This window comes from Rhipicephalus sanguineus, chromosome 5, assembly GCF_013339695.2.
Source record: "Rhipicephalus sanguineus isolate Rsan-2018 chromosome 5, BIME_Rsan_1.4, whole genome shotgun sequence".
NCBI classification, from domain to species: domain Eukaryota; kingdom Metazoa; phylum Arthropoda; class Arachnida; order Ixodida; family Ixodidae; genus Rhipicephalus; species Rhipicephalus sanguineus.
In genome coordinates, this window is record NC_051180.1 from 199780479 (window position 1) to 199793736 (window position 13258).

The 13258-nt window shown below is 48.4% G+C and overlaps 1 protein-coding gene across 3 annotated transcripts in view; it reads right to left on the reverse strand.

The window, feature by feature from the left end:
• Positions 1-13258, reverse strand: part of LOC119394569 (amphiphysin) — a 669247-nt gene that overhangs the window by 446322 nt on the left and 209667 nt on the right. The window lies entirely within an intron of this gene.

Consider the following 13258-nt stretch of genomic DNA (forward strand, 5'->3'; position numbering starts at 1 on the left):
TTGCGCCAAAGGTGACGAAGGGGCTTTTGTGCAAAAGAAAACGGCCCTGAGAACTGGCTCGTGCGGAGCAGGAAAGCGCAGTATTGACCGCTCTCATCGGGACGTTAAGTACAAAGTGGGCGACTGGTGTTGAAGCGCATCATGTCCTAAGCGATGCCAGTAAGAAATTCTCAGCTTCTCTGGCACCGAAGTAGATAGGACCGTAACGGGTAGGACAGACTGTCTTTTTCTCATGTACAAGCTGACGGAACTTTCACGCTAAGACCGATCAGCGGACCGGTGCCATGTCTGTGACCTCAAGCCCTACTATGACGAGGGAATGAGTGGCCCGAGGAAAACGCTTCCCGGGCCGCAGGCAGTGGCATCCGAAGGCACGGCTCGACGTACGAGCTCAGTGCAACGTTACAACTTGCAATCTCGGCAGAACTAACTCTGTCCGGTTCGTAGGGGCTTTATTATGCGTGATATCGGACGGGACGCTCCTCTGATATCTAGCATGCAGCCTTCGAGAGCGAGCAGCGCTTGCTTTTTCGGGAGAGTAAGAGAGGGGCCAACCAAATTTTCATAGTCGCAGTTTCACCCATCGGCAGCCGTCCAGTAACAGGCAAGGCAAAACGAAGTTTGGGTTTGCGGTCAGGAGAACAGCTACGATAACTATCCTGCATAAGACTATTAAGCTTGCAAGTCCACCTGCTGGTGGCAAAGGCGAAAGCCCAGCCACCGCAAAGCCTTCACTTTGCCTTCACACCGCCTTCACTGATGGTGCAATTTAGGTCGCACGCGCGATATCTGCACTCTGCTTTTTATCTTCCCTCGCTCCGCATCCCTGCTCCTTGGTAACGCCTTTGTCGCTCTCTGCTCGGCCGGTGTACCTCCGTGAGGTGCACACTCGCTACCTTGCTTATCTGAGCTGCATTATAACCAGTCTTGCATCTCGGGGGCTGCACAATAAGCGGTATGCGTATACATGGAGTTCTATGGGAGATAAGCAGGAGTAGAAAAAGACTGCATTATAGCCGGTCCTGCACTCTAAGCGGTTACGCTATAGTACAAGCTGTACGTGCATAGAATGTCATGAAATGCTGCCTAGTTTCACTTTATTTGGCTGTTTCGTTGTGATCAAAAATTCTACTTTCTCTACTCGTTTTCAGCCTATAGTTTCTCGTTTTCCCTGCTCAACCTCCAGTTTCAAAGCCTTTTTTCTTGCTAAAATGCTTCAGCCAATCACATCACTGTACATAGCATAGATGAAGGCAATATACACAGGAATTGGGTATGCTAAAACGAGAGCTTGAGTTTTCTTGCAATTTTTCTATTTTTGCACATGGTGCCGTGCTTCCCCTGTAGCGAGTCATGCACAGCAGTCAGAATTTTGACCTGCCACTTATCTGCACTCCAGAACTCTTCTCCAGAAAGCCTTGCACTGCACGATGGAGCCCCCCGAATTGGCATCAATTTTTCAAGAAAAAAGTGCAATCGTTCGCGAGTAGTGTTGCTAACTTTGTTCTAGTTGTCTGTATGTAATACACGCATGTTCGTGTTCTATGTGTACAGGCAGTGCAGGTGTTCGGACAGCTGATGCTGAGATCCAAGCCCAGAACAGGCGCACCCTGGACCTTCTGGCTTCCAAGTGCTACTCTCCACCAGCCGCTGCTACGAGCTGGTTGACAGGATGAGTGACATCCGCAGGTGTCCTTCTCTCTTTTGTCAGCAATAGTGATGACCTCTCAAAGCATCACCTTTTATTTAAAGGGGGACGCGGGGACCAGTCGCGAAAAATGGCAAGAAAATCGATTTTCTGAAAATCACATTTTCAGTTTCGTAGCCCTTTTTCTACTAATTTCAAATTATCTTCGCTGAAAACCACGTATAAGTGCTATTAAAAATTGTTGCGCCCGCTGAGGTGTCGAAAATTATCGCGGAAATCGCAAAAAAAAAATGCGTTTTTCAAAAAATCCACAGCATATCCACGGGTGAATGATGATGAGTGGGCGAAGCTCCGGAGGGAATCATCGGTAAACTGTGAAAATCCGAGTAATTCGCCCAGTATATGATCAAGTAAACACGTGAGAAACACCGTGTATATATGATACATCAAACTTTTATTGTACTGTTGGTTATGTGGTCCCTTCATTACAACGGTCCCCCTAGCGTACGTAGCCAGCCAACACAACCGATTGCCTTCCACCAATGACACGCGCCATATGTGAATCTTCCCGTGAATTCTGCCCAGTACAAATCATCGACGACGTGAGATCGGGCGCGTTTATACTAAAGGGTCGATGAGAGTCATGGCGACTTGCAGCTCACTTTTATTTTACACGTACGTGGTGAATTTTTATTGTTTAATCACGCACGGGAGAAATTTCACACAGGCACTACCTTGGAGGCCAAAATCTAGTGCCTATATATACGGGGTGGTCAGTGTAACGGTTGTGCAGCGCGAGCAGTCGATTTTTCAATCAAAACCTCGCTAGGCAGACGCTGCCTGCGTCGGCCTCGCAAGGCGAGAGAGAGAGGGGGGGGGACTAGAGCACGCATCTGCACGCAGCAGCGAGCGCAGAGCGTCGCGAGGCGAGAGAGGGGAGGGCTAGAGCACGCATCTGCACGCAGCGCAGCAGCGCCTCCGCGCCATCTAGGGATCTTTCTGAGAACTAGAGGTGGCTACGACATCACCATCTAGTGAACACTCCAAGAACTAGAAGTGGCTACCTACTACTACTACATACTGCAGAGGAGGGACAGACCCACACCCAAAGAAGCTTCGCCCCTGAAAATTAGAGCTCCGAACGGCACGACCAAGCACCACCATATAGGGCTCGTCTGAAAGAGCATTTCTCCGTCCTTCAAATTCCTCGCCTCAGCTGGCTCCTCCATTTAAAACAAGCACACAAAAAGCAAACGTTTAAAGGTCGTTTCGAGGCCCCCGATTGGCAGCCGCGGCCGCCATGATGCTCCAGCGCGCCTCGCCATTGGTTTGATAACCGCTCCCGGTGTGCGTCGTCTGCGGCTTCCGCGTTGTGAGGTCACGGCTGTCGAAAATCACGCTAATTACTGAAGCGTTCACACTCATTTTGTGTTTACTGGTCAACGATAATTATGCGTTAGCAGCTGCACCCGGAAGCTCAGGTCATCAGACCGACCGTGCATCAGACTGCGATAGCCGACGCGCTCGTCGCGAACATCGTAGAAGCACCTCTCGGACCTGTATGCGTTCACTCAGGGAACCCACGGTTAGAAGTTCTGCTCGACGGCATCTTGGACCTCGTGACGAAGACCACCGCGGGACGACTTTTTGTCGCGCGATCGAACGCGACTAACTTCGAACATCGGGCACCGCGGCAGCGCACACGCGGACCGTGCTTAACTGCTCGGAGTCTTGGCTCTTCCTAACTACGTTCACGGCGCTGACGAATTCGAACTTTGCGGGGAAGAACATCGTGCTAGCAGACGTGCGAAAGCGAACAATCCGCAATGCACTTTGTGACAAGCAACTATGATATTGCCCGCTGGCAGCTGGAATCGCTGATTGGCATTAGACGCATCGGCAGTGCCGGAGACCCCACGGCCATGGCTGCTCGATCTCCCCAAGTTCGTCGCACAGCGATCGCTACGAAGCACCACGACAATTTGGGCATGTCAGCGCCCCAAAATACGAGGCCAAGCATATTGCACGCCGATGTTCAATCGCTGCGGCGCTTGTGTATCGCCACCAAATGCCGCCACCCAGCATATCGGCACCGACTTCCCGAACCCCGCAGCCGAGCACTTCGCGGTGAAAATAGCACTCGGTGATGTCATTTAGGCGCGCTTCAAGCCGTGCATGGTATCGCAGCAAGCTTTTGTAAATGTACTGAAAATAATGAAGCCTCGCCGACTACCATTACCACAACCGGGTGAATGATGAAGCGTATCAAGGCGGGGGTGGCAAAATTAACTTGTGTAAAGGAGTGGACAATTTTTATCTGCCAAACTCGCTTCATTAAGTACTACTCAGAAATTCCTGTGCCACCAATGTCTTGGCCATAACTGCCTCAGCACACCTAAATTTGCATGCCACAGACTTGTAATGTGCAAGTCGGGGCATTAAACCTGATAGGCTCACCCTTCAAAGAGCTGACGAAAATAACCAATAAAGAAAAGCAAAGCACATAGTGCAGAAAAAATGAAAGGTCAAGTACATAAGAAAACCCCTGCAAGCAAAGACACTAAATATTACAGCCCCAGGGCATTTTGATTTACATGTAGTGGCTGTGCAACTTTGGGGCCGTGTTCTCGGAAGTGTGTTTTAACCCGACTGTCCCGCTTGCAGAAAGCGTAGCACGACTATGGCTTGATGGATTTCATGAGGTCTGTTGCATTATATTCCCTTGTCAATTCTCTATGCTATGACATTCCTGTATTTTTTAATTACTCTCTCGTTTTTTTACTCTTTAGCTAATTTGACATGGCGATAACGAGTGGCATTATGCAAACATGGATGTAATGTTCCGTGTAAAAGAAAATCGGGGTAATAAAAATATTTGGAGAATGCCATAGCAATGAACCATTCTTATGGCTAAAATATAAGGGCAACTTTGGGCTTTTACCATGTTTTGTTGTCGCACCAGGCTTTCTGCAAGTTTGGTACAACAATGATGCAAGTAAAAATATATAATGTCAAAACTGCTGGAGATATGTTAATGAAACTTTGTAAATATTCATTCAGTGCACTTCCCAATAAGCATGCCAAATTTCATTATTCTACTACAAAAATAAAGAATTTCAGCTTCGATCCCCACCTCCCCCCTTAAAGAGTCATGATCTGTTTCTCGAAATGTGATCACTGCCTGAGCTATTTCATGATGCAGCTATTAAATATATTCTTGTGATCATGCGCACAGTGAAAGCACATCTGGCATCCGTCGCCTCTGTATGTAGATGGAAACAAAAAAAGGGCTTTGCGAAGTTCTTATGTCTTATTCATCTCATGTGTGCATGACACACTGGTGCTTTTTCTGGTCACAAAACTCTGCCGCCTGCAGTTTTATAGGGGGACAGGAGCTGCCGCTAGCTTCGAGACAGTTGTTCTTCATGCACTGAACCTCTGATATTGAGCTTTCACTTACCTTTGCAAGATATCAAGGCTACGATGGAGCCACTTGTGCCAACGCAGCAGTATGGAATGTTGTTCCTTAGCTCAGGGAGGGGAAGCACGGGATTACGTAGGCACAGGTGGTTGTTCACTTGCTCTTGTGACACTGTGCAAGCCTTAGAACCTGCACTATATTTATATCATCAGAGACCATCTGCACCGCAGGAGTTTGCCACAATAGCAGTACAATAAGGCCCTAGATTTCTTGTGTTTGCAGTTTATAAAAACACTTCTACTGCTGCAGCCTATTGCACAAAGCTTCGACGACACTTTCTCTAGGTGAAGTCCATGTGTTGCTTAAAGGGACACTAAAGGCAAGTATTGAGTCGACGTTGATTGTTGAAGTAACGGTCCAGAAACCCTCGTAGTGCTACTTTTGTGCCAAGGAAGTGCTTATTTTGAAATAAAATCACGTTTTAAGTAGTCCGCATCGTGTTAGCGTACTTCAAATCGGCCCCGCCTGAAAGCGCTGTTTCTCACGTCACTGCTACCGCGCCAATGTTGCTCGCCTTTACTCTGCGCAGTGGCGTGCGCCATTCGGGCATCCGGCACATCACATGCATGCGGCATTTTGTCGAACTTCTGTCAGAGCGGACTTTCACGAGCGTGCAAAACACTACGCGGCAGTACGCGATACCGAAACTAGCACTGAGGCGCGACTGCGTGAGCGAAGCAGGGTGCCGGGCGAAGCGTAGTTCGGCGAAAACGGAACCTTTGAACCACACACGCCGTTCTCCATGGCAACGCCAAAGAGGTTCTTTTTCCATTAATCAAACAGAAACGAACAAGCAGCATTTTATTACGTCTCCTGATGCACGGAAGGTTCTTTTTTTATTGCAGCTAGTTTGATTATGAGCGAATAATTGTAGTCGAACGCTCTCACGTCATCGCGATCACTTCCAAAATGTCCCACTCGTGTCGCTCATTGTGCGATACGTTTAGCTTAATTTCTTGGTAAGTAGGGCACTGCTGTTGATAATGTTGCCGTTTTAGACTTTGTCACACATTGAGCTTCCATTCTGACATAAATTGTTATTTGCCTTTAGTGTCCCTTTAAGTATAAGCCGATCTCTAGGACCTAACCTCACCTGAACTCCAAGCTTCAACTACCATCACCTCATTTTTACACGTAAGTTCGCTAAGCTCATGAACATAAGAAGCGAAGCTCGTCCTAGCGGAATAGGTACTCCCCTCTAGCGTTCAGGACAAGAGGCGCTCTTCTACAGCTTAGATTACATGTAATCCACCAGATGGAATCATTTACTTGACAATTTATTTGTCTCCTGCGGAAAGAGTGCGGTTATTGTATGAAAAAGATGGCTTGCGGTGGCGGCCACCCATGCATAGCTGGCTCGTCAACACGAAAAAGAAGCTTTTCAATTTCGTCATCTTCTTCGAGTGATGATGATTCGGATACAGATGTTTATCTTGTGTCCGGAAGTGAAGACAGCGATGGCGGTGAATTGAGCATCTCCTCCGGTGATGATGAAAACAGCTCGGAAGCGAACATCGTGAGTGCTCGCCAGTGGATCCCATGTGATGCGGACAATCCTCCTGTGAAGCCTCCTCGCTTTCCATTCTTGGCGATTCCAGACAACACTTTCAACTTGTCATCGCCAGATCACCTTATGGAATATATTCAGCAGTTTCTTCAAAAGTGCTTCATTTGCTCTAAGAAGCGAGGAGAAAACGGGAAAAAAGAAAGTCACAGCTTCGCCGCAAGGGCGAAGCAATGAATGCGATAGCAAGAAACTAATGCTATACGAAGTGAGGCTCGCCAATGGATACTCTCAGTTTAAACAGCACTCCTGTTGCAAAGGCGGCCGAAGCAGCGAAGGAAAACTAGCATGCTTCAAGTGTCGAGCTGTGACACTTGATAGTTCGCGCTCATGTTCTGTTTGTTCGTTTAGCGGCATCCCTTGAGCTCGAGTGACTTTCGTACGCTCCGTAACATGAGCGCGGACATCACGGTGAAAGGGTGAAAGCGTGAAACATCCCTCTTCCCCTCAGCACGAGAAAACCGCGCGAGCAGACAGCGGAAGGGCAAGGTTCTCCCTGCGCAAATATAAGAAGAAGTGAGCGAGCTCACCGACGACTTTTAAATCCACCCGTCGTGCTCGTAGCGCCACCTCACTGGTAATGAAGAAACGCTTATAAGCGCCTAGCGTCTCGGAGTCCGTTCAGCGGTAAAGGGTGTGTATATAACGCTCGCCGTTAGCTACGTGGAGGATCTGCGTTTCGTGGCGCAGTGGTTAGCGCCACTCGCTGCGGAGCAAGAGGTCCCTGGTTCGATTCCGCGCTTCGGAAGCATTTTTCTGAATTATTTTTCTTTGGGGCTTTTATATATATATACAGTCGACGTCCGATTTCCCGGACGCCCGAAATTCCGGACATGCCCGATTTCCCGGACTCATCTGTGGCACCGGCAAGTTCCCCATAGAGTCAATGTATTAAAAAGTCCGAAATTCCGGACGCTTATAGCCTTTGCCATCCGATTTCCCGGACTTTTTACTGCTAACCGCCGACCCAAAGTCACCACCGACGCCGCCATTTTAGTTGTTTTCATATTCTCGAACACACCATACTCGCATCGCAGGTGTGGCCAGCAGCGGCCAGCAGCACCGGCGCACCGCGCCGCGGCTGCCGTAACCTCGAAACCGCACGTGTCAATCCGTTGCCAGCCGTATCTTAGCCAAGCCAAACCTCACTGTGTTCGTTCACGTGTTGTTTTGTCAGCTGTGCCAGCTCTGCGGTCGTGTCTGCGGTTGATCGTTTGCTGCTGCGGGCTATCTTCAGTGGTCACGTTTCCCGACCTTCAGCATCCACCGAGTTCCTAGCTGTTTCGTGCTGCGCTTTTCGTCGAGCGGATTCGCCGTTTACAGCGATGGCACCGACTGCTCCTTCGTCTTCGTCCGCGCCTTCGAAGCGCACAAAGCCCCCTCGTAGGCTCACGATGGAGAAGAAAGCCGCCATCATTAAACAAGTCCAAAGCGGTCGGTCGCAGGCAGAGGTGGGGAGGGAGTTCGGAATTTCGAAGCAAACTGTATCGGACTTCATCAAAAACAAGGCGAAGATCTTGGAAGTGGCTGCCAAATCAACCGGGGCTGGAAAGAAGAATGCAAGTCACGGTGTTTACCCGCAGCTCGAGGAAGCGCTCCTCGTGTGGCTCAGTGCCATGATCGCTAAGAAAATCCCAGTGTCAGGCGACATCCTGAAGCAGAAGGCGGAGGTTTTCGCGCTTCAGATGAACGTGAAGGACTTCAAGTTAAGCGATGGATGGCTTCGCAATTTCAAGAGCCGCAATGACTTGAAATTCAAGAAGATGTGCGGAGAAAGCGGCGCCGTCGACGATTCCGTTGTCGCCGAATATCGGGATGGAAAGCCGCAGTCCTTGCTTCAGCAGTTTCCACCTAATGATATTTTCAACTGCGATGAAACTGCAGTGTTTTACAAGCTGCTGCCAGAGAAAACGCTTGCATTTGCTGGTGACCCCTGCCACGGCGGCAAGCACAGCAAGGAGCGGCTCACTGTCCCTCGTTGGCAGCACATGTCAGGCAGCGGGAAGCTTCCGTTACTAGTAATAGGCAAGTCGAAGCATCCAAGATGTTTCAAGGAGGCAGTAACTCTGCCTGTTCTCTATGAAGCTAACAAGAAGGCGTGGGTAACGCAGCAGCTATTCGAAGCGTACGTGCGCAAGCTGGACAGAAGGTTCCAGCAGCAAAATCGAAGAGTTCTGCTGTTTGTGGATAACTGCGCTGCGCATGGCCACATCAAGGACCTAAAGGCTGTACAGATTGAATTTCTGCCGCCGAACACCACAGCAATCCTGCAGCCGATGGACCAAGGCGTGATTGGTAACTTGAAGCATCATTACAAATCACGCGTGCTCAGCCGCATGGTGCTCTGCTCCGACAGCGGGAAAAGCTACGCTGTTGACCTCAGGTCTGCCGTCGGCATGCAAGCGGAATCGTGGAAGGCGGTTACACAAGAGACTCTGCGGAACTGTTTTCGCCACGCGGGCTTCACACTCGACGCCGAGGCGGCCGTCTCGCCCCAAGTGTGACGAACTGCCATCTGCAGACGTTGCCTTCGACGATCTGCGCGCTGCCGGCGTGTCGATTCCAGACGGGATAACCTTTGAGGGCTTCGCCGACGCTGACGAAGACCTCGAGCTATGTGCGGAGTTGACGGATGATGAAATCATTCGTCAAGTTACGGAGGATTCCGACGACTCCGACACCGAGAACGAAGAGCCAGCTCCTACACAGCCAACGAGCTCAGAGTTGACGCGAGCACTGATGACACTGTCATCGGTGTACAACGGCAACATGACGTTGAATGAAATTGAGGCAGACATGATCGCGGGCAAGCGGAACGCCGTGCAAAAGAAAATAAGCGACTTCTTTGCGCCCAAGTGCTGACCTATGAGGTAGCGCCGGCCACGTCGTTTTTTTTTGTTTTTTTATATAAACGGCTCTTTTCAGAGCCACCTAAACGATGCATTGGCTGAATTGCAATGGGAATCTTGTACTCCGGCCGTGACCCTCTCCGTCAGCGAAAAATGCCTACCAAAAAGGTGCGTTTTCACGTGCATTCGTTTTTCCGGACAACCCGATTTTCCGGACGTTTTCGCGGTCCCTTGAGGGTCCGGGAAATCGGACGTCGACTGTACATACTGATACATATACGGCGCATGACGGCGACAGCAAAATTCAGCCGAGACTGTCCATATAATTGCTATCGCAATAAAAGTTGAGAAAGGAAACTCGCTTTTGGTGCAGGAGCTGCAAAGGCCCCCTTGCTTTATTCCGTGTTTTGATTTGACTCAGTATGTTGTAGAAATATTTTTTCAACATCGACTAGCTACTTTTTAGTACACTCAGATTCGAAATCAACAATAAAAAAAAAAATAGGCACTTTTGGTTGGAAAATTTTCAAAAAAATAAAGCACTTAAGGGGTTAAAGTGCTCTTTTTTTTCTTTATTCGTTGTTAGACACAACCTCAATGAAAGCCAACAGATGATTAAGCCCAGGAAAGTATCTGTATTGAGAAAGCAAAGTGGATGAAAAGACGACAGGCACAAGGGCTGGCAGGGACTGAACCTGCGATCTTGGGATAACGTATCCAATGCTCCACCAATTGAGCTACAGTGGCAGTCGTCCACTTTGTCAGGGTGTTCCTGCATGCGTAAACCTGGTAGCGTTAGTCAGCGACACTCGTAGCCACGATGGCAAGTGTGGAACACTCTTTTTGCCAGCGGGCAGGCTGCAACCGTGACATTGCTGAAGGCCCTCAATGGTGGCGTGCAGCCTTGTTAAGGTAAAGCTGGGGCTGCAACTGTGGCACCCAGATGTTTTAACGTGATAGCATTAAGAGTTCACATTCAAAGGAAAATTGTGTCAGTCGAAATTCAGAGGAAATAATCGCTTTTTCACTAGGTTACTTCCGGAAAAACTTCGTGCAGTTGGGCTTTGTTAGATCTACACTCAAACCTCGATACAACAAACACGGACATAACGAATTATCAGTTACAATGAAGTAAATGAAGAATAGTCTTGTCATAGATACAGTGTTCCAAATACAGTCGCCGACCGATAAATCGAACACCGATAATTTTTTTTTTTTATTTGAACATACTGCAGGCTTTTCACGGCCCATGCAGGAGTGGATACAAGAATACAAAGTGGATACAAGAATACAGAGTGGATACAAGAATACAAACTAAACATCGAAAGAAAATACATAACGAAATAACAAGAAAGTGCAATGCCAACAGATCACAATTCAAACTCGACACACTGTATTATGTTCATAAAAGATTGAATAGTGTTACAGCACACAATATTGTTATCTAGTTGATTCCAATGATGGATAGCTGACGGAAAAAGGGAATGTTTGTGAGCGTTAACACGACTGAAAGGTTGGTGGATTGACTTGGAATGGTTCAGTCGCAATGAGTGTTTAGGCGGGTCTAGCAGGTAATGAGATCGTGATATGCGGAATTGACCATGATATAATTGGTAAAGAAATTTTAGTCGCGAGATAATTCTGCGATGCCAAAGAGGTTTTAAATTTGCCCTTGCGAGCAAGCCAGCAGAACTGGATTGCCTCGAGAAGTCAGAATATACAAATCTAACTGCCAATTTTTGTATTCTTTCTATTTTATTAATGAGATGCTTTTGATGTGGACTCCAGATGAGATCGGCGTACTCTAAACATGGTATAATTAGTGTATAAGTATAATTAGACACGCTCGGTAATTCGGACTGTCGCGCAGCACCGCCGATGATCCCATAGGAATGTGTGAACACTATCGATATTTTTGAACAGCTGCGAGATCTACATTTGATAATCCGGACCCTGTCCGAGACTGTCGCGCACGCCGAATTGTCAGCCATTATCTCCTCCGGCACCCATACCATACAGAGTATGACCTCAGAGATTAAAACGAACGCTAATTGGTGACGTATGAGGCTTTATTTTGATCGCTACTTTATGCCTCAGAGATTTGTAATTGAAAATGCCGATTTTGGAAGCACTGGTCAACTGTGGGAAATCGTACCGACATCACAAACATCCTACATTCCAGTTCCTGTATCCCCGCACTGCGTTGCTATTGCTGCTATCGCCGCCATTTTGTCGAATGTGTGCGGTAAATCAATTTGCTAAGGCAGTGACTACGGTGATGGGGCCCTCGGCGCAGTACTATCGTAAGAGTGGGGGGCGGGGGGGGGGGGCGTCAGCGTAATACAGTGAAACCCCGCTACAACGAAATTGACGGTGCTCGGAAAAATGTTCGTTGAAGCGAACGTTTCGTTGTAGTGAAATTGAAAAAAAATATGGCTGACCTGAGCTAGTAGAACAGTGAAACTTTTATTTCCAATATTCAAAAAGTGTCTGCTGCTTCCTTTGCGTCCCCAGCAGCGTTACGACGCGATTCTTATATATGCATAGCGACGCCACGTTGAAAACCACGAAGAAACAACGGCTTCCGCGAACGAATCAAACAAGCACGGGCGCGCAACACGAACTGCACAGTGTCACCAACACGCTTACACTAGCTATTCGCCGACAACGGCGACATGCAGGCATGCTATCGCGGAGCGTTGACTTACGCCTTATTCTATGTTATTCTTATCCACCACTCGCGGCTGGCTGATCCCGTTGATAACGCGGACGAATTGTTGCTCCAACCACCGGTCGCACTGGCCAAGCGCGAAAAGCACGACAAGCATTGGCATTGGAAAAGGCACCATTCCGCGACTGCACCCCAGGGCTGCTCGCGTTGATAACACGGATGTGGCGGATGTACCGTCGCTCTAACCACTAGCAAAGCGCGAAAAGCACGAAAAGTATTGGAAAGGCATCGGAAAAGCTATCGTTTCGTGATTGCACCCCAGTGTCGACAACTGAGCTTTGGCTTCGGATTGTCTGCGACTCAGAGGCAACTCAAGCCACTTGCGAAAGCAGGGCACTCTGATCGCCGTCGCTATCAAGCAATGGCGGCCCCCATGCTCAGTCAACAGCGGCGGTTTCTGGTGGTTTCAACACGCGATCCAGACTTTGAATTCGTATTTTTATGTTCTAAAATGCATCAAAGAGATTGTGTTTATTGCACGGTAAATTAAATTTTTGAGCCCTGAATGGCATCGTCAAATTTCGTTGAAGCGGAATGGCAGCAGAAAAAGTGTTCGTTGTGGCGAGCATATTTATTTGACTCCTACGGACTGTTGAAGGGGAACCGAGAATTTTTCGTTGTACTGGAAATTTCGTTGAAGCGAAGTTCGTTGTAGCGGAGTTCGACTGTAAAATCATAAATATGAGGGGGCCCTTCACTGTAGTGTAATACGGTGACGGGCCTTGTCTCGAGCCCTCACTGTTCTTTCGTCATCGTACAGCGATCACATCACACTCTCGGAGATACAGGCGGACTTGGTTGCACGTAAGCGGAAGTGCGGGCAGCAACGCACTCACAACTTTTTTCGGCCACCGGGACACTGAAGTGTCAAGAAAAGTTTTTTTCTGATGCACTCGTTTTTTTGGAAATTCAATAATTCGGACTTATTTACGTTCCCCGGTGGAGTCCGAATTATCGGTCGTCGACTGTATACGTTTATAATGAA